Raw genomic sequence first — 15,293 nt, forward strand, 5'->3', positions numbered from 1 at the left:
TAAATCCAAATTCAGGCCCGCAGGTTGAGGGAGGGGTGAGATATATATATAAAAATGATCGAAAATGACCGATATTATTGTCGAATCTATAATTTTTGGGGTCGCTGAGACGCAGTGGCATAACTACAATAGAACGAGTGGAGCAGTTACCCCAGGACGCACAGTAAAAAGGCGCAAGGCCGAAGGATACGGAAACAAAATACGGTAAAGTGTTCCTTATGCTAAGAACGTTTGAAAACAATTCAAAAGGTACGCTATGACTATAAGCAGTTAATTGGCAACAGCCGATACCGGGTGCGGATCCAGGAATTTTTGAGGGGGTCTGGAAAATAAACTTGAGACGTTTTTCGATATTTGGTTCGGTAACTAAAAGTGTGGACTACAGTGCTTCATAAATATCTCCACCCTTCTAGAAGTGGCAATGAGGAAAGCCATGTTGTTCAACACGAAAGAATCCAGGATCACCATGAACTGAAAACGCACATATTATTTGCAATGAGTGGAGAACGCACTCAGAATCTTCCTTTTGAGAGAAATTTTAAAACTTTTTTTCACAGCCTTTGAACAAGTGCTTCATTAAGGACTAATTTATATATTTTACTCCTTATTGGGGGGCGCTCGAGCCCCTGTCCCCCTTTCTGCATCCCCATTGGGCTATACCCGGGCAAACGTTAGTGCAATGTTTGTTTTGCTAGATGCCTAGTGAAAGTTTTGCATAATGAGTCATTGCAATCAGCGTGCTGCGTCCCCTCCCGGGTGCCAACCTCACCCGGGAATAAAGCAAAGTTGTACTTGTTTGAAACCTAGTTGACACTTATAAAACTATCCTGTACTTCTTACTTATATTAAGAAGTATGAGCAATGATATCATTCTACCTTTAAAGCATAAAAGTAGCAGTTTGGATTAAGTACAGTAATCCATTTTAAATTTAATTTCTTATGAACATAATTTATATTAAGTATGTTGTGATAACTTAGGAAAAAGATAAGTAAAAACCTTAGGTTTCTTGATAATATTTATATATATATATATATATAACGCAGCAGCTGAAACTCATGGGGCAGCGGGCGGGTATAAGTAAATCGATGATCGGTCGATTCATGGTGCAATAAAACTAGTTACGCCACTGCTGAGACGAACACTAACTCCTTTGATGCAGTTTAAATCCAAATTCAGCCCTTTATATCCAAAATAAAAGTATTTTCCCGTCCGAAGAACGGACATTCTGCTAGTATTATTATTATAAAAGTAAGTCATTTGTCCTCTAAGATCGTTTATACAATAAACTGTTTCCACAAATTAATTGAATCAGTAGTTTTGAAAAGGTCGTGAGTCAGAAAAGTAAAGATGTGAGAACATCGACAGAAAGTGCTTATTTTTTGAAAATCCTTACAGACATGAAATGGTCGCCTTTGTTTGAAAAAGTAAAGTTTTCCTGTCATTGTACGAAACGATTAACTTGTTATGAACAATTTGGTGTTCCAAAGTAAATAAATAAAAGTGGAACTAAAGCAAAATCTAATTTTTCTGACTGATGACATTTTTAAAAATTCTGATTCAATTGGTAACGAGTTTACCTCTGATAGAGTTGTTTAATACCCGGCGAAGTACTATATTTACCAATACTCAGTGTAATATAATAGTTTAAAAAACTTTGATTAGGAGCCCATGTGTTTTCCATCCCCTAGAAACGAATTCGATCAGCCAACCAACCAATCGGCATTCATCAATTTGCATAATTTTAGCCCTGAAAGTACACACACTGGTTAGTAGGATCCGACTACATTTCAATTTTATAAATTCAATTCCCAGACTTAACTTCCAAACACATTACTCAGAATTTCTGTATGTGATATATATTTTTTTAAAAAAATACGCTGTAATGTTGCGAGCGGTGGGTGCGCATATTTGCGAATCCCAAACGTTTCAGATATCCTCTGATCTGATTGGCCGATACAGATGAGTCATGATATAAATATAGCACAAAGTAAACAACAAATGCTGTCGGCTCTGCTAGCCGAGTGGAAAAAAAAAAAAAAAAAAAGGGCTAGCGCAACATACTAGTAAGGAAAATCGTTTTTGGCGTGGGTTCAAATTCTGCCCACGGAAAGTTTCTTTTTTCTTTTTTTTTTTTACTATTTTAAAAATTTTTTATATCACTTCTTTCGTTAAAATAAGACTAAAAATAATATTCAAAAAGTGATTTAACGATTATTTTTTTTTTAAAATTTTCATTAAACTTCTTTCATTAAAATAAGTTTGCCCTTGTACTATATAGATCCACAGCAAATGTAGTAGTAGTACGTTGCCCTTGTACTATATAGATCCACAGATAATGTAGTAGTAGTAGTAGGAACGGGTTAGAAGCCCTGCAGGGGATGTTTGGGTTCTGTTCTCGACATCAAATTGGCAAGAATGCTGAAACGTTTGGGATCGGCAAAAAATGCGAGCGGTGCTCAGAGTACAAGAGAATTAAATTCAAATACTAAAGTGTGAGAAAAAGAGACATATGTCTGTATTGTGCCCCTAAGTACATAGAAAAGTTAACACTATTTTTTATATTAGAAGAGATACTTAAAATATTTGGGTATGATCTTTTAAATTTTGAAAGGAGCTTCAGATAAAGATCTTCAACATCAAGGGTAAAAGTGAGCGGAAAGTCGTCTCCCACTTCCATAAAATATCTAGGCGTCCCCCACTTCCTAAAAAAATACAATGGGCAAGGATGTCATGTGATCCTTGCCTTTTCAGATCCAATTTTATCCCTGTTCAAGATAAAATATGTTCAAATTGATCCAAAAGTGGATTTGTTTCCTTTGTGCACTGAACGCAACATATGTTTTCTACAGTACAGTTGGATTTACTTGGAACTAGCGTTGATTACCCTCTTCGCTGAGTTGAAATAAAAAGTTTAAATGCACAACTCTGTATGCCATCTGTTTATAAAAAATGATAGTAAAAATTAAATATTACTATTGTGGGCTGAATTTGGATTTAAACGGGATCGAAAATGTCACTCTTGATCTCAACGACCCTGAAAATTATAGATTCGACTCTAGTATCGGTCAATTTCGATCATTTTTAAATATCTCCCCCTCCCCTAAGCTGCACCGTCAAAGTGAAATGACCTAAACCATCCCAGGCCCAAACCTTATTTATGTAGTCAATTTGATTGATATCCGTCTCGTGGTTCAAGAGTTATTAAGTTTTATTTATTTTTATATACCTCCCGTTTTCCTACGTTATACCATCAAAATGAAATGATAACACTTCCAGGCCCAAACCTCATTTATGTTGAAAATTTGATCGAGGTCAGTCGGGTGGTTCATGCGGTGCGAAGTCACAAACAAAGTCACCTTAATTTTTATATACATATAAATAAGAAATTTATTTAGATGTTCTAGAAAAACACATTTACATATTATCTTCTTACAGTAAGGTAGTCGTGTGGTTATAACAACTAATTCCAAAATCTTATATAAGTGATCTAAGTACTCCTAAATCTGATATACCCTTGATGCGTATTTTGTGTATATGCAGTTGAATATGTATATGCAGTTTAATCTGGCACGGCTATTATATAACTAGAAGAACAGTTGATGTTGAAAGTAGGAAGGACAATTTCTTTTTTCTGAACAAATGAGTCTTTCTTTCCACAAGTGTATATGGGGCTACGATTTTCCTCTTTATAATATGACGACAGGAAATGAGATTTGACCATTCTGCCTATACTCGTATACGATAAACACGCAGTGATGATATCATGTTGTTTTGTCTATTCCTTGAGTTTCAAACATCCGTTTACAAGAAAGCCAAGACGATCAATAAATTCTTTCCCAAGACAGTATCCACGTCAAGATCTCGGAATGTATACGCAAGTAAACAACTAAAACAATGGAGAGTTAAGGTGATCTGGTACCCCTAGCAACCTTGAAAGTTGGCCCATTTAAAAAGCATAGCGAAGTTTTTCACTATTTTCTTCTTTATTATTAAAGTTACAAACGTCAAAATTTGAACAAACCTAGAGGAGACACATATCTATGCCTTGTATGTTTTAGATTTTGAAAAAACTCAGTAAAAAAGCTTACATGTTTGACTTTAAAAACTTGGCAACGCAGATGTAACCCTCCCACTCAAATTTTGAGTTGGTGTCTCCTTTTGTTGAAATGTCTATTGACTCCTGTGTGAACCTCCCTGTCCGCGTTTAGCGGTCGTCTTTCTGCCTGTCCTTCGAGTCGTGGTTATTTGAAATGTGAATATCGACGGATAATCACTTTATGAGTGACAGCAGGAGGGATAGCAGTACAAATGTCTGTGCCGTAAAAAGACAACGGAAAGCGAGATATTCCTGCCGACCGAGGAAAAATATCACACGACTTTCGGCTTCAGAAAATAAGAAAAGAGAAGAAAGAAGTGCTATTGTGTTTCATATTTCTGTGGTTATTTCTTCCGTTTCTATGTAGCTTTATTTCAATACAGTATTTGAATGTTGAATGAAAGATGATAAATCGATATAATGATAATATATAGATGATAATATATATATATATATATATATATATATATATATATATATATATATATATATATATATATATATATATATATATATATATATACAGAGAGAGAGAGAGACATAGATATAGATAGATAAGCATATAAATGCAGGAAAAAATACTTTCTAAAAATGATAAATAGCTAGAAACGATATATAGGACCTAACACATCAAACTGAAGTTCTTGACTCGTACATTAGTAAAGAAATACTTTCAGACAGTGGCGTACTTCAAGTGGTGTTGGTGCAGGTTGTAATCCCTCCTTTCATATACTATCGAAATGAGAAGATTTTAGCTTTCATCTTGGATCAACAACAATCTTCCTGTGTGGAGACGGCACTCTACACATACGTACGACGACACATCACATGTTTAGGAAATGTAAATGGGTAGAGAATATACACACCCAGGCAGAGGTCCCTATTTTCCCCTCAAGGTTACCATTCTTCTCATTTACTGTTCTCCCCCCAAATTTACCATTCTTTATTATGACAATTACTTATTTAAAAATGTTATTCATGCTAAGTTCTCCTTCATACTTACTGTTCACCAGTCGGTGGCTATCGAGCTCAATCCCCCCCCTCCGAAATAAATTTGTTATATTCACAACTTCATTAAAACTTGTCGGCACCTAAAAGGAAAAATATATGTGCTTATTCTCGTATTGTGCATACCCCTCCCCGAAACAAATTCCTAAATACGCCACTCGTGTTCATAAAAGCATCATTGTGGTATAATTAAAATTCAATTGTTCCACTTTCAATGACAAATTATGTCCCTCCTCTAAAAAAAAAAAAAATCATAGGTGCAATTTGTGCCCCAAAACCTGACTCTGGGCACCCCTGTAATCCAGAGAAGGCTAGGAAATGAAGTTTCTTTGTTTAAAATCTTTCCCAACCCCATAAACACCCCCTAACACCAACCAAACTTTCTTTACACACATCCCTGGGCGTAACAAAATACATTGCTTCCTTTGCGTTAATGTAAAAATATGTATCACTATTCTAAATGCTCTCCCTCTGGGATTTTGAACACCTCACAAAATAAAATTTCCAGCGTACTTACTGATTAAACGGGAGACAGGCGAGATGCCCGATTGCAATACGTACATTTCCATGGTTTCCCAGAGGGAAGTATTGCGTCGCACACTACACCACACATCTTTTAGGTGAGGGCTGTTAATTTTATGCAAAGACTATAAAGAAATGCATTCCAGTGAAATTAACAATAAACAGAGAGACGGACCACCGAGACTGATTTGGAATCTAAAGATGTGGGGGTGGGGGTGGGACATGTTTATATGAAGACGGACAGTGTCAGAGGAAGAAGTCTACATCTGTTCTACGAAACACAATACTAAGCGGATATTATTATTATTATTATTATTATTAGGGGCTTCCGACTAGCGAACATTTCTGGCTACGCGTATGCACAGGCAACAAAGTGGAAAGTGATTTTTTAAAAAGCAGGCCCCAGAAATTTTGCCCACATGCCACTTCACTTGATCATATTTCCCTCAAAAATTATTCATGTAAATATCTTTCAATTACTTCTGAAGAGAGGGTTTTGACCTCGCTTTCAAAGGGTAATTTTGTCCTAGATTGATTCCAACAATATTTTTTCTATAATCTTTCCCAAAAATCACAAACTGACATCTATACTATGTTATTTTGCGGAAATGGTAAGCTGACAAGTGACAACTACCCTTCCAGGAATTCGCAGAATGAAAAGAAAGAAAAAAAGAGAGAGGGAGAGAGATGAGAAAAGAAGGTTTCGGTTGTACCGCTGTTTATGAGTCACCTGCTTGGAACAACTTGAGCGAGGCAGAGAACTGAACTTGCCGCTCGACTCGGGCGGAAAGGAAAAACTATACTGTCGCTGGGAGTTCAGATCTTACTGTTGCCATGTTTTCAAAGTTAAAGATAGAAGTTTCCTTACTGTGTGTTTTTTTTTTCAAAATCTAAAACACACAAGGCATAGATATGTGTCTCCTCTAGGTTTGTTCAAATTTTGACGTTTGTAACTTTAATAATAAAGAAGAAAATAGTGAAAAACTTTGCTATGCTTTTTAAATGGGCCAACTTTCAAGGTTGCTAGGGGTACCAGATCACCTTAAGGGCGTATGTATGATGTGCGAGAAAGGAAAGAAATAACTTTCCCACAGTCTTATAAAGAGTAGCAATATGGCTTCCCTTTTCGATAACCACATTACAACCGTTCATATATTTATTTACCCGTTTGGAAAGTATAGTAACTTTCAAAATATACAAGAAAATATACAAGAATATTTTAGCATTTGACGAATAATATAAGTAAAAAATATATTTCTAAATCTCCATTTTTTAGTGGGACAGTCTTGATCCTGTCCTTTCATGTCCCGTTCCCCCCTTTTTTTGCTTTTGAGCCCAACTTTTATTTCGGATAGTTTTTACCAAATATACGAAACATCTAGTTTTGGAAATAACAAAAATGTACTTCTGCATACCTCATCCAAAGACCAGAAATACATGCAGTGCAGTCACAAAATTATTGGTGTCATTAGCCTTCATGACAATTTTCCGTGTCATTTAGCCTTAGAATGATACAAGTTTAAACTTTAAATTATATAATTGATCAATAATTTTGATACTGAAATGCAAAGAGATTAATAATGAATGCTATCAGAGTGTCCCTTCTTCACACGGGAAGCATCAATTTTGTGAAAAACATTTGAAAAATATATACAATTGTTTTCAAAATATTTGTTGATGCAAAATTTGATTTCAGTAGAGCTATATAAACTCTTACACAATCACTCCTGAATAACTTTGCTCCGTTTCAGAACTTCTCGGCAAAATCGGCTTCTCCCATGGAAAGTTATATTCTCTACACCAAATATACAATATTCAAATTTCATGGCTACATGCTGCGCACTCTAATAAAAATTGGAAACAATAATGGAAGACCTTTCAATCAACTTACGCGTCCTGCAAAGTGGTAATAATACTATAACTCCATGTTGCACATAGTTAAGGTTCTACAGACAATATTTAAACAAAATTTCAAATTTGTACAGTAAAAAAAAGTTTGCAGAAGACAGTTTAACCTCTTTTTCCATACTTTTAGATATTTCGTTTCAAGAAAATCCTCTCTTACCCATGGTCAAGAGTTTGTTGAGAACATTAGTGTCAAATTTCATTTACCAATTACAAATTGGTTTGAATGCCTGGTTAACGACGGAGAAAATTCTAAGGACTCCTTTTCTTATGGAGTCACTTTTCGTTAAATTCATCTTATCTTAAGCCAAAGGACAGCGAGAAAAATAGTACAATATTTCAAGTTACAACCCTCAACTACTTTGGATATCTGAAAAATGAATAACAATCCCTCAAGACTCATTTCTGTTCTTACGAGTTGCTTTCATTTAAATATGTGTATTGTTCTTAATCTAGATTTCAAGAATAACATTTGTACGAAATTTCAAGCTCCTACTCTAAGAGCTCAGGAGTTTCGGAAAAAGTCGAAGAAAGAGTTTAGCGCCCTCTTTTACTCAGTATGTGACGATTTTCGTAAACCTTACATTTATCATTACGTTAAACGTGTTACCTCTTTTTCCATACTCTTACATGTTTAATTTCCATAAAACCCTGTCTTACGTATGGTCAAGGGTTTGAGGAGAACATTAGTGTCAAATTTCCGTTTACCAATGACGAATTTCATTTACTAATGAAGGATAGTCCTGTATATAGACAAAAACCCAGGTAGAATGATTGTTCAAATTTTCAACGTTCTTACACCTAACAATATCTGAGATCTCCAAACTAAAAAAAAAAAAAATAAAAAAATAAAAAAAAAATAATTGGATTATGGTTTATTGACAACGTTTCAACCTACAAAGATTTAAGCTCTACGGGCACGCAAAGAGTGTCCGTTCCTTCTCCCTCCCCCATATAAAGTTTTTTCTCTCGAATTTGTCTTATGCCTAGCTTATGGTTCAAAGAGAACACCTGCAAGAGAAAATCAGTTCCTTAACTTCGAAGATCTGATAAACGTTAAAAATTTTCAAGTTCCCCTTCCTTTGCCATAGGGTCGCTTTTCGTAATACTTTGTGCTGTTTCCAATCAGAGATACAAGGACAACATTTCTGCAGTGCTTCATATTCCTATTTGGTCTAGGAATTAATTCGTGCGGTTGGTACGCACACATTGAAGCTGTAGTACAAACACAAACTACATAAATACCTTAAGAAAAATATTGTCCATCGCTAGCCACCACTTTCGCCCATCTGTCAGGCAATGTACGGATTCCGTGGCGAAAGAAGTCCTCATCCTTGGAAGCGATCCAGTCAGAGACACATGTTTCGATATCTTCTGAAGAAGTAAACCGCTGTCCAATCAAATCGTTGTTCATGCAATCGAACAAGTAGTAGTCCGAAGGAGCAACGTCTGGTGAATACGGCGGGTGGGGTAAAACTTCCCATCCGACATTTTCTAAATAGGTTTTGACCGGTTTTGCGACATGTGGGCGAGCGTTATCATGTTGAACAATAAGTTTATCATGTCTGTTCTCCCATTCTGGTCGTGTTCTGGCCAGAGCTTGCTTCAAACGCATTAATTGTCGTCGATAACGTTCTCCATTCATAGTTTCACCCGGTTGCAGCAGCTCATAGTACACCACACCCTTCATATCCCACCATATGCACAGCATAACCTTTGCACAGTGAATATCTCGTTTTGGTTGTGATGGACCTGGTTCACCTGGTTTCACCCAGGCCTTTTTTCGTTTAGGGTTCTCGTAATGGATCCACTTCTCATCACCCGTAATAATTCGATGCAGAAACCCCTTTCTGCTCTGTCGTTGAAGCAGCAATTCGCAAATGGTTTTTCGTCTTTCAACGTCTCTGTCTTTCAATTCATGTGGAACCCAATGTGACATCTTTTGAATCATTCCCATGGCTTTCAAGCGTTTGGAGACTGTTGTTTGATCAATGCCTAATGCTGCTGCAAGTTGTTCCTGCGTTTGACACGAATCCTGCTCGAGCAATGCTGTCAATTCTTCGTCTTGAAATTTTTTTGGCTGTCCAGCTCGCTCTTGGTCTGCCAAGCCGAAATCACCACTTCTAAGCCGTGCAAACCACTTCTGACACGTTCGCTCAGCTAGAGCATGGTCACCATACACTTCCACCAAAATACGATGACTTTCAGTCGCACTTTTCTGCATGTTAAAGTAATGCAGCAGGACATCCCGCAAAAACACTTTATCAGGCACAAATTGCGCCATGTTCACTTAACTACAAACTGGTGTTGTTGACGCTTTAATCCACTGCCCTATACTACGAACGATACGCGATAACAGGGGTTTGCAACACATGTGTGGATACACGGAACTGTGGGACGCTCCGTTCGTTGCGCCATCTCTTGTCCACCCGCACGAATTAATTCCTAGACCAAATACTTCAATAAGTGTCAAAAGACACTCATGAATAACGTCGAAAACTAAATTCAACAGCCCTCTCACTATTGAGTCATGTTTCATAAAAAAGACTGTGTTTAACGGAAACATTTGAGCACAATTTCAATTTTCTATTTCGAATTGTTTCAGAGATGTGACGAAGAGAAAATAATATTTTCAAGATCACTTTGATCTTTAGGCATCATATTTCGTAAAAGATCCTTTTACGAACAATCTGTGACACATGGCGAATATTCGCACAAAATTTCTAGGTTATATACCTAATAGTTTCGGAAATTTGGTGAACGGCTACAAACACTCACAGTCATCATTTTCCCACCCATCGTTTTAGATTTTGTAAACCTAATTTCAATCACGACACATAAAGCATATTTATTAGACCACAATTCCCACGTTCAACACCTTATAGTATCGAAGATCTTATATATATATATATATATATATAAAAGTCCTCTTCCCCACTTTGAGGTCAGATTTCGCAAAATACATTTTCGTATATAAACAAAAACCCAGGGAGAATGATTGTCCAAAATATCGACTTTGTACGTCTAGTAGTTTCAGAGGGATGTAACACCAAAAAAATATTCAGGTATCCTTCCCTTTTTGGGGTCCACATTATGCAAACTACCGTCAAATCTAAAGTCTAAGAAGCAAACACAATATTTATGTAAAATGTCAACATTCTACGCTTAATAGTATCGGAGATGAGGTCATCATAATATATATTCTGCCATTATTAGCAGGTTACTTGCTGTAGCTGAGAACCCTCGAAGCTCCATGGTCTTTAGCTAATCTTTTCGTCTTTACATACTATTTCTCTGTTTTTATATCGTCCATTAATTGTAATCTCCTTCGCCCACTCCCTCTCTTTCCTGTTACTATACTTTCTAGCACGTCCCTCATGATACAGTTCCTTCATCCGCCCACTCTCTCTCATTCGTTTTCCGATTGACCCAGCAAATTATCTCCATTCTTCTTCACACCCACACTTCGAAAGCTTCCAGTCCTTTGTCATCATTTTAGCGTAGTGTCCATCTTTCTGACCCATACACCACAATACTCCACACGAATGATTTTATGATTATTTTTCTCAACTCTTTATTTAAAGTCCCACAAAATAGTATTTTTTCCCATCCTAAAGGCTTCTTTCGACATTCCCATCCTTGGTTTTATTTCACTTTCACAATTTATATTATGACTGGATAAACGGAGATCTAGTAAATGTTGGGAAAATTATCCAAACCCCGTCTTCCCTATATGTGTCACATTTCGCAAAGTTTCATCTTATTTAGGACCCAGAACCCAAAGAGATTATCGGGAAAAAATTGAAAGTATTTTCTAATAGTATCGGAGATCTGTTGATGAGTGACTGTATAGCTGGGGACTTAGCCCCCAGACTGCACTCTTGGCTTGGGCTAAGGTCTCGTATCTTATATTTCAGATTTTACTTCCGTTCTCCGCTTGGCAAAAATATATTTATGGTATTATTCTTTGCGTAAAATTTAAACCTTTACCTCTTAAAATACATATTCTAAAATGAAATGATAAAAACTCATGTCAGTCCAAGAGCTAACAGTGTTTCAAATTCTATTTTAACTATTTCATCCGTTTTTCCACGATGAGAAGACTGACTACCTCGAAATCATTTCCATATATTGAGAAAAAAGGTAGAAATCCCCCCCCCTTTCCAACCCTTTTCTTTCATTACAAGCAGAATATTCGGTAACAATCTGGCGGAATTTCGAAAAGCACTGTGGCACATGTACAGTTGTTTTGAATAATTACTTTATATTCCAAGTTTGATACCCATAACATATCTGTAATCTTAGAGCATTTCAAGATACGCTCATTTTATGATAACAATACTTTTTTCTTTTCGCCTTTCTGTTCTCTTTTACAGGAAATATCAAAACTCCTAAAAGCTGACTTTGAATATTTTAAATCAAAAGTCTAAATATCAAATTTAATGTCTCTAATCTTAAAGGATTTCGAGATATGGCTCTCCTATTATAACAATTGTAACCCCAGTTTCCTTTCCTTCCCGCCTTTTTATCTTCTCTGCTAAGGCAATATCAAAAATCGGAGAAGCACGTGACTAATTATTTAAAATGGGAGGTTCAAACAAGTTTCATACTTCTACCCATCAAAGATTTGGAAATATGGACATTTTACTATTTTAACTGTCACTCTCAACTCTATACCATTCCCCGTTGAATTTTCAGAGATCCATCCTTAGTGATACCTTACATCGCAAATTATATGTCCTCTCAAAATTTCAAGTTTCTAACTTAAACATTCTATCTCTCTTTACATATACAGTGAAACCTGTCAATTTGAACACCTCTCTAAGTTGGCCACCTGCTTATCTTGGCCTAGACATTCGTTACTAACTACTCTATAAGTTGGCCACACTGAAGCAATGTTTACTCTATGATGATAATGATAAATTTACCTGCGTATCTTGGCCACGCAAAATACAGTTTTGTTATTTTTCTTAACTCTTTCGAATTCCCATATCAGAGGCAGATGTTCTGTATTTGTGACTGGACACAAAGAAGCATAGATTCGCATGATTTGTTCTTCGAGATCAATGGCCAGAACACTACCCTCATAAAGGGGTGGTGAAGGAAGACGTGAATAAGAAAAAGCACGTACAGGAATTCAGAAAATGGTTGTACGTATTTGTTTACCCTGTCTGTTTTGGTAAAACCATTAGCTATATCAACTCCTCTCATCAGTGGGGAGCTTTAGTAATTCCGGAAAATTCTCAAGGTTAAAACTAACCATCTCAATTGTCAACTATTGGCACCTGTCGGCTTGTCAAAAGATAGCGGAGTTTTTTTAGATATGAATTCCCTCACGAATTTCTCAAAACATCTTTTGCTCCGAGGGAAACACTTCTAGCACATTAACAAGAGGTAGTTAACTACAATATTAGGATGTGCATATCTGCCAAAAAGAATAAAACAAATACGTCTAGAATGAACCACCATTCAGTAACAACTGAAAAGAAATCATATAAATTGCACATGCATTTCTCAATTTATAACTTAGCTTTTCTTGTTTTCAATCTGAATAACTCAGTGTGCTATAATATCAATTTCAATATAAAGTGCTTACATACGCTTCTATTTCATGGTTGTTCGTGTTACTGTGTATTCAATCCGAATAATCCAATGTACCAGACTAGTTTTCAGAAAGAGAAAGGTATGCACATATATTAAACATATTATAGTAATATTTTCTAGTACTGTATATTTTTATGATTACTCTATATACATTATATATAAGTAGCTGTCGTGCAACTGCTTATTAAAATTTTACAATCAAGTAATACTAGAAATCCTATTCTAAAAATTCACAAATTACACTTATTTTCTGTAAGTTGGCCACTTTTCGATGGAACCGATGGTGGCCAACATAGACAGGTTTCACTGTATATACTAGCCTTTGGGCAACTGGGGGCCTCGCACCCAGACCCCCACATAGCTCAGCCAACGGCCTAGCATCTCTTAAGCTCACAATTCCACTGGATTTAAAGTTTCTTTTCCTATTTCAACTTTCCCGAGATATATTTTGTATTCCAAGAAAACGCCCATTTAAATCACATAGAGATTTTTCATTCCCCCTTTAGATATCCTAAAAACTAAAAGTATTCAGTTCTCGCAATTTTCCTGTGAGTTAGTCCCAGAAGGCTATACAATCATGCCAAATTTCATCATTCTACAACTGAACATTTTGGATGTAGATGTCCCATAGAAATAACAAGAAAGACTTTTGAATTGCCCATAAACCCCACTAAACTTGAAAATTTTCATTTTTCATGATTTACTTAGGTAACAGTAACGAAAACATACAGGCATACCGAATTTCAAGTATTTGTTCCATTTCCAAGTACTTAAAAATGACATTATAGGTCCAAAAAATCACCAATTCAAATAACATAAAGAAATTCTCCATTCTCCCTTTAAACGCGTAAAATTTAAAAATATTGACTTTGGCAATTTTTCTCTGGGTTAGTGCACAGGTACAATCATTCGACTTTCCACGTCAATCGGAAGTACCCTTTATTCTATGTGAGTGAGTGAGTGAGTTCATGTAATTTTATACATGTATATACTTAGGATAGGATTATATATATATATATATATATATATATATATATATATATATATATATATATATATATAATAAGGATATAGGATTATATATTATATATCCTATATATATCCTAGAATTATATAGGATAGTATAGGATTATATATAGAGAGATTCGCCCCAGCCCCCGCATTTGTTCACCCTGCGGTCTCAGACTTCTCATATCCCTAACATATACTGTATGTAATCTTAAGGGATTTCAAGATGTGGTTATCTTATTATAATAATTGCAATCCCCTCTCTTTTCTTTCCTTCCAATAGAAACAAAAAGTTCTGATTTAGACTAGCTCTTTAAGTAGTATAACTCTAATGCTCAGGAATTTCGAGATAAAGCCATCTTATTTTAAAAATTACCACTCCACACTTTTTTCCTTCCGCTTTTTTAAATTCCCTTTTAATAAAAGCTATAATAGACATTGAAAGAGATAAAATTAAAATCCTAATTACCAACCTTCATGCCTCTAATTTATTAAGGCCCAAACGGGTTTTCCCAATGTTCGTAAAAGTTTAATAATCTCAGAATCCACCTTGAATCCTCTGGCTAGTTCTTCTAGGATTTACAAATCCAATACATACACTAACACTAATACGCATTATAAGTAGCTACACTAATACATAATATATCATTGCAGGTACAAAGGTATAATAATGCTCTGTAATACGAGTATGTCAAATAGGGTATTTTGTAAATGAAATGATCCCAGATCTAACATTGCATGCAAAAAAATAATAAAATAAAATAAAATAAAAGATCAACTCTGGCAATAGCTACCACTTCTTAAAGGATCTTGAGGTAAGGCCATCTTATTTTAACAATTGAAACGCCACTCTTTCTTATACCCGCCTTTTTATTATATATGGAAAATATCCAAAAAATACTTAAACACGCCTTTGATTATTTTAAATGAAACATTTACGTACCAAATTTCAAGTCCCTAACCTTAACGATTTTCGGAACATAATCATCCTATTTTATCAACTGTAATCCAACCCTTCTTTCTTTCAGATTTTTTTCCTTTCCTTTTAAGGTATATATATATAACAGGTGTCTAATTATTTTAAATAAGAGATCCAAATACCGAATTTCATGGCTCTGTTCTTCAGAGATCCGGAGATATTGCTATTTT

This window comes from Thermobia domestica, chromosome 11 (genome assembly GCF_964235325.1).
Source record: "Thermobia domestica chromosome 11, izTheDome1.hap1.1, whole genome shotgun sequence".
Classification (NCBI taxonomy): Eukaryota; Metazoa; Arthropoda; class Insecta; order Zygentoma; family Lepismatidae; genus Thermobia; species Thermobia domestica.